Source organism: Castanea sativa, chromosome 2 (assembly GCF_040712315.1).
Source record: "Castanea sativa cultivar Marrone di Chiusa Pesio chromosome 2, ASM4071231v1".
Taxonomy (NCBI): Eukaryota; Viridiplantae; Streptophyta; class Magnoliopsida; order Fagales; family Fagaceae; genus Castanea; species Castanea sativa.
The window spans coordinates 42,284,247-42,294,266 of record NC_134014.1 but is presented as its reverse complement, the minus strand read 5'-3'; positions in this window follow the sequence as shown (position 1 = coordinate 42,294,266).

The following is a 10,020-nucleotide window of genomic DNA, read 5'->3' as shown; positions in this document are numbered from 1 at the left end:
GATATAGACAAATCCTTTATCGTAGAAACAATTGTCTCCAATTCTTGTTCAATTGACATTATCTTCTTCTTCAAATCTTCAATGAGGAATTTCGAGGATGAAAAGGTATTGGATACCGCTTCACTAACTTTTGTTGGTTGTCAAGAATTTTTTAAAGGACTCGATTCCCCGTGCTAGCGCATTTTCTCGCCCGCCAATTGCGTGGCCGCTTCGCCGATGAGACCGTTTTTTACTTACAACAGAATTGGTTCCAACAGTGTTTTTTATCTTCCAAACATGTTTTACATTGGTTTAGGGTGGTCAAAACTTTCTAAGGGAGGAAAATTTTGTGAGTATGAGGGGTGATGCATGGTCAAACATATAACAGGTAAGGGCTTTTGTGTGTGGGTTTGACTCGGGAGGTTTAGGATGACATTTTTGTATTTTGGGAAGGACTTTCTTCGGTAATATGGGATTAAAGGTGGTTTCGGTTTTGTTGGTTTTGATCATGACTTTCTTTGCATGGGGAAAAGGGTGGAGGTTTTTGTTTTCTCGGATCTCGGGGTAAAGGACATAGTAATCAAACCTTCCCGAGGGTTCTCCAAGGAGGTCGACTTCCGGGTCTCCCCGCTTCATCTTTCTTTGAGAATCTGCTGGGAAGACTTCTTCTTTCTTCTTTTCTTATCTTCTTCAAATATTTCTTCTTCTCTGCATTCTTCACAATCACAAACATCCCACCATATATGGCCTGTGGGTGATTTTCCTTCATAGACAGGTTTTCCATTTTCTTGAAATGCTTTGATCTGAAGACCATCAAGACCTTCATAAGAAACTGGCTGGAGCATAGCTGTTGGAAAGACTGTCACTTCTTCTTTTTCTGGTGTGGTTGTTATAAATCTGACTTCAACTTCACCATTTTGGTTTCTGATGAAAAAAGGAGTGTGGGACTGGATTGGCTGAGATACCTGATGGAGAATCTCATACTTTGTAATCCATCTTTCTGGAAAAAGTTTTTTCATCTGGTCTTTATCCAATTGTCTTGGAACAAATGTGCACGTAGGCGTCATGCCTGGATCAACTTGGATCAAAAGAGCATCATTGGACTGGGCAAACTCTGGTATGGCTACATCAAAAGCATGGTTCTGGAGTCTGTAAGCAAGTTGGTAGTGAAGTGTGGCAGCAAAAGTATCTGGTACTTGAGAGGCTCCTGTAATCTGAACTTGAACTTTAAGAGCATCACATATGTGAGGATCTTTGAGAGACATGTTGAAATTGGGAAAAAGGGTGACAAAGACTGTTCCTGCATTAAGTGTAGTTTGGACTGTACCAATGACTGCATTGTGATATTCCATAAATCTAGAATCAAGGAGAGCAATTCTAGAAGCTATAGGGAGTCCTTTTCTGCCATGAAAGGTGAGTGCAAGTCTTACTGCACCAAAATGGAGGTGAGTATAACCTTGTCTTTGCCATGGAATTACAAACTCTCTGGGAAGAGCAAGAGTGATAAAATTTTCTTTCTCACTGGCTGGAATACTGAACTGGTCAAACTTTGAAGCTTGGACATACTCTTTGACACTAGAGGGTTGGGAAGGACCTAGAAATTTTTTTATGGATTTTTTGAAGGTTTTTTGGGGTTTATCAAACACAGTATAGGGATTTACAATGGGAAAGTCTGTAATAGGTATTTTACTATCTTCAGGAATATGGGATATTTCATATAAATACTCTAATCTATTTGCAGTAGATTTTCTAAGGGAAAGATCACAAGAAGTGGTAATGGTATCAGGGACTGCTGAGGATGGGACTGCTGAGGATGATGAACTGGAACTGGCCATGACTGTTTCTAAAATGAAGAACAATTTTCCTAAGATCTGACAGGACTAAAACGCCACTCCTAGGCTCATGTCCACTAGACTACTCAGGAAAAATAATTCTTTGACACTTTTAGTACAACTCCTTAGTTTCTACTTGATTATCAAATCTCGTTTTCTAATGTGATTATTACAGAGGATCCACAATTAGTGGCAACTGTTAATCACAGAGCATACTAATCAGGACAATAATTCAAGTGTACTAATCAAAGGAGAGAGAAACTGATTCTGAGGCTTTACCAGTTTTTGGAAAAGATTGCATGTATATGGATGTTGAGTGCAAGGTTGGCAACATAAAACTGCTAGTTCAGAGTGAAAGGTAGGCTCTGATACCACATATAGGGAGAAGTGGACGAAGAAGTAAGTGAAAGGAGACGAAACCAAATGTAAAAGACTAAAGGACGAAGGAGACTAAAATACAAAGAACAACAAAACTCCAAAACTAAATTATTTCATGAACTTAGGAAGCTACGAGAGAAGAAATGGAAAGGATGAAATGTGGATAAAGACGAGACAACTACAAGACGAACATGTGATAGTAAGAAGATCATTAGTTTATTAATTCGCATATATTGCTAGAATACTATAGAAAATAACTGCAGAATATGGGATAAAACACAGAACAAGATACAACAAACTGATAGATAGTATTATGTTGAACAAGTTTTTTACAGGACTGGAAGACATAGACTGTAAAATATTACACAAGCTAGCTGACTCTCTAATTTTTCTTCCTCTTATTCACTCTCTCTTTTCTGTTCTTGCTTCACTCTGCTAAACTAATGATACAAAGGGCCTTTTTATAGGCAAACATTTTACAAGAAGACGAAATAATTTACAGTAACAAAGCGTGAATTCTGAGTTCTTGCTTTACAGGTGTTGGAAACTGGCGGAGGACGCAGTACTGGCTGGCTTCTGCAAAATCTTCTTCTGACAACGGAAATCCTGGAACTGAAGTAAAGGACTAGTGATAATTCATGCATTCTTGAAAGGAGAGTGAAGCAAGAACAGAAAAGAGAGAGTGAATAAGAGGAAGAAAAATTAGAGAGTCAGCTAGCTTGTGTAATATTTTACAGTCTATGTCTTCCAGTCCTGTAAAAAACTTGTTCAACATAATACTATCTATCAGTTTGTTGTATCTTGTTCTGTGTTCTATCCCATATTCTGCAGTTATTTTCTATAGTATTCTAGCAATATATGTCATTAATAAGCCTCCATGATCTTCTTACACCCTCCTATGTTCGTCTTGTAGTTGTCTTGTCTTTATCCACATTTCATCCTTTTCATTTCTTCTCCCGTAGCTTCCTAAGTTCATGAAATAATTTAGTTTTGGAGTTTTGTTGTTCTTTGTATTTTAGTCTCCTTCGTCCTTTAATACTCTTTAGATACCAACAACAAAGATGTTTAATTGAAATTGTGGTGAGGGCCGGCTCTATAGGTGATGCAATTGATGCAATTGCCTAAGGCCCCCACTTGTAAAAAAAATTATATATATATAATATATATTTATCTATATATTTTAATTAAAAAAACATTTAAGCACTTTTATTGGTCAATAAAATGAATTAAAAAGCCCTAATTGTATCCGAAAATTCAAAAGATTAAAAAGGGAAAAAACAAAAATACTCAAAGTTTAGCTAACAAAATTAAATTTTAGGAGACAAACTTATTATTTCATTCTTGAAATATGCTAAAATAAAAATTAATACCAAAAAATTTATTAATAATAAAACGTAATTGTCTTGAAATTTACTAAAATAGAGATTATAAATTTTTTTAAAAAAAATCTCTCATCTCTCTATCTCTCTGCCTCTCCATCTGACTATATTCTTACCTTTTTCTTGATTCTTGATCCTTTTCCATAAACTCAATCTAGCTTGAAATTTTTCTTTGTTGATTTCCTTCAATACACAAGAAATTCAAAATTGAAAAGGGGAAGCGTACCAGAGCCTGAGGTAATCTTCTTCCCCTCTTTATCCAAAAATGAAGATGATGAGTCTGATGTTTATTTAACTTAAATTATATATATTTTTTAGTTTAGTTTATTGCACAATTGATTGATGGGACACGTTTTTACTATGATAAGACCATTTTATGCTCCTCTCTTATTTCACTGCACAAGTCATTGATGGGAGTGAGACACGTTTATTTATTTCACTAATCACTGCACAAGTTGACCCTGGTTTTTAGTCATAAGACAGGCTGGGACCTGGGAGAGAGTCCTTCTAGTGCCACATAAAGTGGCACAACAAATGCCACAACTCGCCTATGTGGTTGGTGGAAGGGTGTCCCCACATGGACCTACCACCACCCTTCCACTAACCATAACTCGCCACATGAGCAAGTTGTGGCATTTGTTGTGCCACTTTATGTGGCACAAGGCTTATTCCTTGGGAAAATATTAATTCAAAATATTGATACAAAATTATGCCCCTCTCTTCATACTTAATTGGACCATTTTCTGCTATGATAGGACACGTGTTTTGCTTTTAGCCTTTTACACTTAGCCATAGGAGTATAGGCCTGGACATCTCACATCTGCACTGCACTGTACATAGGCGCACAACAACACAGGCTGCACTGCATAGTTGCGCACTGTATAGTGCAACCCACAGTTATAAGACAACACATTTTGCTCACTTTACTGACTATTATAAATTATCATACTAAGTAATAATTTGATGGGTATCATTTCGACTTATTTGTATTATAGTGACACTAATTTATTGAATCATAGAATAAATTAATTTTTATTTGTGCAGATTTAGACTTTAAACTTTACAGTGGTCACGGCTTTAGAAAAATTGCAATAACCGATTCTATCCTTCTATACTTAAAATTTTATTTTTAGTTAAATTATCATTTTTAATTAAATAAAAAAATTAGATATATATTATTTGATTAATTTTTAAATGTAAAAAGGCCCCACTTAAAATTTTCGCCTAAGGCCCTCAAAATTGTTGAGCCGTCCCTAATTGTGGTGGGTCTCACTCAAGCCCGCTGACAAATTTGGAAACTCAAAACGATAGATATAAATAAATCTTTTATTATCATTTAAAATAATATTTAACTAGTATTTTTTACATCATACTTTTTTTTATAATAAAATTTCATTATTCTTACATTTCAATATGACTTTTTTTTTTTTTTGGAAAATACTAAAGGTATAACATTACTACAAAAGAAACTTACAAATTGATGTAATAATGAATGTGGCCACACTTCAAGAAAATAATAAATAAGTATTTGAATTAATGATGTTGGGCATACTAATTTTATAGCATGAGACTTAAAATTTTATAATTTGATAATTGGGGAAGAAATTACTTGAACCTTAAATATCTCAATTGAAATTTTCAAGACGTGTCAATTGCTGTATTACAAGGATCTTAATGTAAGAAATCATAATTGTAACATACTAGTATTACAAGGATCTTAAAGTAAGAAAACATAATTAAGAGTGATCAAACAAGAATATTTTCTCAAGATCAAGACTGTGAAAGGTTATGCTCAATCTATTCTTTCTTACAGACAAAAAAATAAATAAATTGTTGTTGTTGTTATTGTTAAAAAAAAATATAATTCTCTTACGCATGAATGCGAAACTTTAAATTTCGATCAATTAAGACAAAATGACATAAGCATGAAATCTTATCCTTTTTATTGGGGTAAATTAAGATGAAACAATTTTTTTTAAGCAAAATGAAATTCAGTAAAAGAAATTAAAATATTGGAGATTTTTCAGCTGAACTGTACCAAATCCAACTTTTAATAAAAACAACACAACCAGAAGACAAACGACTATTACAGCCTGTTTGATTTTTTTTTTTTTAAATACAAACAAACAATTTGTATTGAAATTTTGTTCTTTAGAATATTGTAATAGATAATAAAATAATAATGCACATGTTAGTTCAATCCACCTCGATTGGAGTAACTGTGTGCACTGTGCACGCATTCGACTTTTGGAATGTACAAAAGCACAATTTGCACAAAAACTATTTTTGTTGCGATCCGCTCTTTATGTTTGCATCATGGGTAATACTGCAGAAAAAGAAAAGTACAAAGTAATAAACAAATCAAGTACTCTCTTTTGCTCAGAAGCGATCAGCCACTCTTTTTCAACATCTCACTGTTCGCAAGGAACATTTCAACGTCTCGCGATCTTTTATTTATGCGCATGGAATCTCCACCACACGTTAAAAATTCCACAGCATCAATGCGGAGACCTAGCAGAAATTCAAGAGCGTGAAATGCAAATTCACGTAGTAATCTTCATCCTCAACTCTTTCTTTTTTAAGGCGTTATGGAACGGGGCATGATTAAATTTCAGGGTTAATTGCACTTTTGCCCTTAATTATGGGATACAATTCAATCTATTTATAAAGTTTAGGGTAAAATATTGTTTTAATTTTTATATTTTACCAAGAGCTCTTTTGGTTTTCGTCTCTAACTTTAAAATATATGCTTTTTTGTCCCTAAAATTTTGTAAACATATTTCTTTATGTCCTTTCTTCAATGCTAGGTAATTTGTATCATACGTGGCCTGACAAAATATTAATGTGCTAATTTTTTTAACATTGTTTAATTTGACTTGGACCAAAAGTTTTATTTTTAAAAAGGCTGGACACGTTGCGTGCAATTATTGGTCACACATGGAAATAACGATAGACAAAGAGCAAAGTAACATTTTTTTTTTTTGGTAATTAAGGTGATGTGGAATTTCACGTGGCATCCTAGTTGGCAAAAAAAATTTAATATGTTCATTAGTCATATATATCAATTTTCCTATTAATTTATTACTTACTAACATGGATTATTTTGACATAATATAAAAAAAAGTTAAGAGATTAAATTAAGAAATGTTATGTCCATAACATTTTTACAATAAATTCTAAGTGGTAGGTTATTATTGGTTATTATGGGTGGACAAAAAAATAATTTAAATTGTGGATTCAAATTAGAACCAATAACAACTTGTCACCTATGATTTGTTGTAAATATGTTGTAGACATTACACTTCTCTTAAATTAAACTGACATTATTCTCAAAAATAATAATAATAATAATAATTAACTGATACATTTGACTCATTTAGGATCAAAGTAGTAATTAATTAAACCAAAAAAATTATAACCCAATGATTTGGAATCTAATAACCAGGTTAAAAAGACAATTTTAAAATTTCAGACTTCCAGCACTCTTTCCTTTCCCATGATCTCTTATTATCATAATACATATCATAACGCAAAATAAGAAAATTTTATTAAAGCATAAAGAATAAGCATTTGCAACCTTTTTTTTTTATATATAGAGGAAACAATAGTAGACTTTATTAATTGGGAAAAATAATATACAATGGAAAAAGAAAGATGGACAAATGACCCATTTTTTCTCTTTTGCAACACTAGCATACGTTAGGGTAGCACGATTACATCGTATAAAAAAAATCCAAACTACTGTAAGAAAAACGAATCTTCACTTAGATGCCCAAAACACTTGGAAAAAAAAGAGTCAAACGACACCTTCTTGATTTACATGGACATAAAAGTGATGAGTTTTTGTGTTTTTTTTTTTTTTTTTTTTTTTTTTTTTTTTCTTTTAAGACTTAGAAACTTCATGTAGGAGATGGATAGGGGAGAGTATCCCCAATGAACAAAAAGCATTTGCAACCATTAATAACCCATAAAGCGGTGTAGGGGCATAATGGTCAAAACACTCTTTTGGGCCTTGGGTCTGATTTGGGGGTATTTACTTGTCTGAGTAGGGTTTTGAAGCCCACAAACAAACTATTGCTGAAAAGGTTGCTAGGGATTGTTTGAGGAAGGGCATATCCTCAGCCAAGTTGAGTGAAGATCGTACGACACATCAGGATGTTTGGAAGGAAATTCTGGAAGGTCTATTGGGTGGAGATATATTCTACAAAAAACTATAGAGAGGGATAATGAATGAGAAATATTTTGAAGAAAGCTGCTACCACCGCATTAAAGGCTCTACACCTACCTCTCTGGCCGCATCAATGGAGAAATGACCTCTGAATGGTAGTGACCAGCTTTACAGCTATTGTTTGAAGACTTCAAGAGGGTGGCAGATGGGACAAGTATCTAATTGGGTGATTTGTGCTACACGTGGAAGAGGAAAAGAAGAAGAAGAGTTATATAAAAGAACGAAAAAGGCATTAGAGCGGGGATCTGACCAAAAAAAACAGAAAGAAAGCACTGTACACATCATCTTCAATTTTAATCTATTGTTTGAAGAAGGAAAGGCAATATAAGTCATCATCAGCTTATGTCCAAGAAGAATTTCTGTTATTTTTTATCAATTGATTGTGTAGATAGTGGCAATCTAGCCCACCTATTTGTTGTCCAATATCCATAAAACCTAGGTTTCAAGCCCACGTTCTATAAATTTAATTGTATAAGGCTTTTTGGGCTTGAACCCATCACGTGGTTGGGTCTGGATACAAATTGTGCACTTACTAGCGGTATCCTTAATTTTTTTTACTAAAATCGATGACATTTTGGACATCTATAATCTAGCTATATATAAAACTGAAACAACTTGAATTTTGGTTATCTCGTAATATTGTGCCACGTAAACCTTTAAAGTCTCCAAATTTTACATGTTATTATTTTATTATATTTTTTTGAAATCAAATTCTATTCTATATTTTAACCTTCTATGATAATCTTGATATATCATATTTCTTTTTTCAAATGATAGAATATATAATTTATTATATAAACATGATCATAATAAGTGCTTAATGCTAAAAATTCCTCCATCCCTCTTGTAAAAAAAATAATTTTGGATATAAATTTAAATAATGGCCCACCTAAAAACATATAATGCATTTATTTCGTTGACTAACACTTTCTTTTGTTTCCTCAAATTACTCTGGATTTAGATTCTCTAGATTTTTTAGGGTACTCTAGCAATAGATTTTCTTAAATTCAAACTATTCTTTTATAATTTAAGAGTCTAGATTCTGCTGTGTTAGTATTCCACTAAAAATACTCTTAAAATAATATAATAATGTTGCAAACAAAATAATTAAGATTATTGTTAGTAGAATGTTGACATTACAGAATCTAGACCATTAAATCATTAAAGAATGGTTAAGATTTAATGAAAGTTATTTAGTAAAGTATCCTAGAAAATCTAGATGGCATGAATTATAATTTACTAAATTAAAGTATATTTAATGCATACCATACGTAATTTAATTATGCTTTATTTTTAATAAATTGACTTGTATAATTTTAGACATGGCAAGACTTGCCTTTTTTTTGCGAAAATATAAAGACTTATTACTTGACTTAAATATTATTGTTTAAGTAAGAAAATATTATATATTAAATCAAAATTACAAACATTTAGCTTGGCCCCCTAAAAAAAAAAAAATTGGCTCCACCACTGAACATACACAAACATAATCCTAATTCTAAATTAAAAAAATCCTAATAAATGCCTATTACTAACTACTATAATTATCAAATTTCATATTTTGAAAAAAATAGAATAGAGAAAAAAATCACTTTATGTTAAACTTTCTTGTGCATTGCACTTAGGTACAATAATTTATGTGTAGTACATTAAGTTCCTCAATTAAAATAAAAACATCTTGATGGATTGAATTAAATTTTTCTTGGAAAATTAAAAACTGTTTGTGTTTTATTGGTCAACATATCCAAGTGTTTAAATTTGATTGAGAAAATTAATATATCACATGTATATGAGTCTGACCCTTTATTCTTCTTAAAAAAGTTTTACCCTTTATTTTGGTTTTAAAAAAAAAAAATACTACAAAGTAAGTTACAAATTACTCTTTACCTTTATGTCAAAACTTTTCTAAAATATATTATTAATCTTTATTTAATTACACCTATTAGCATAATTATTTATTTATTTAACTGAACCCTTTATTTATTTATAGACACGATGACAACACTATATTCTATGCGTCGGTATACCGTGCAAAAAAGGCGCGTACATGGAGCGGGTTATTATCAAAAGGAATGAAAATCCAACACAACTGTTTTATATTTATTTATTTATAGACACGATGACAACACTATGTTCTGTGTGACGGTATACCGTGCAAACACGTGCAAAAAAGACGCGTACATGGAGCATCAGGCTGATTAAAAAAAATCAGAGGAGAATTTAT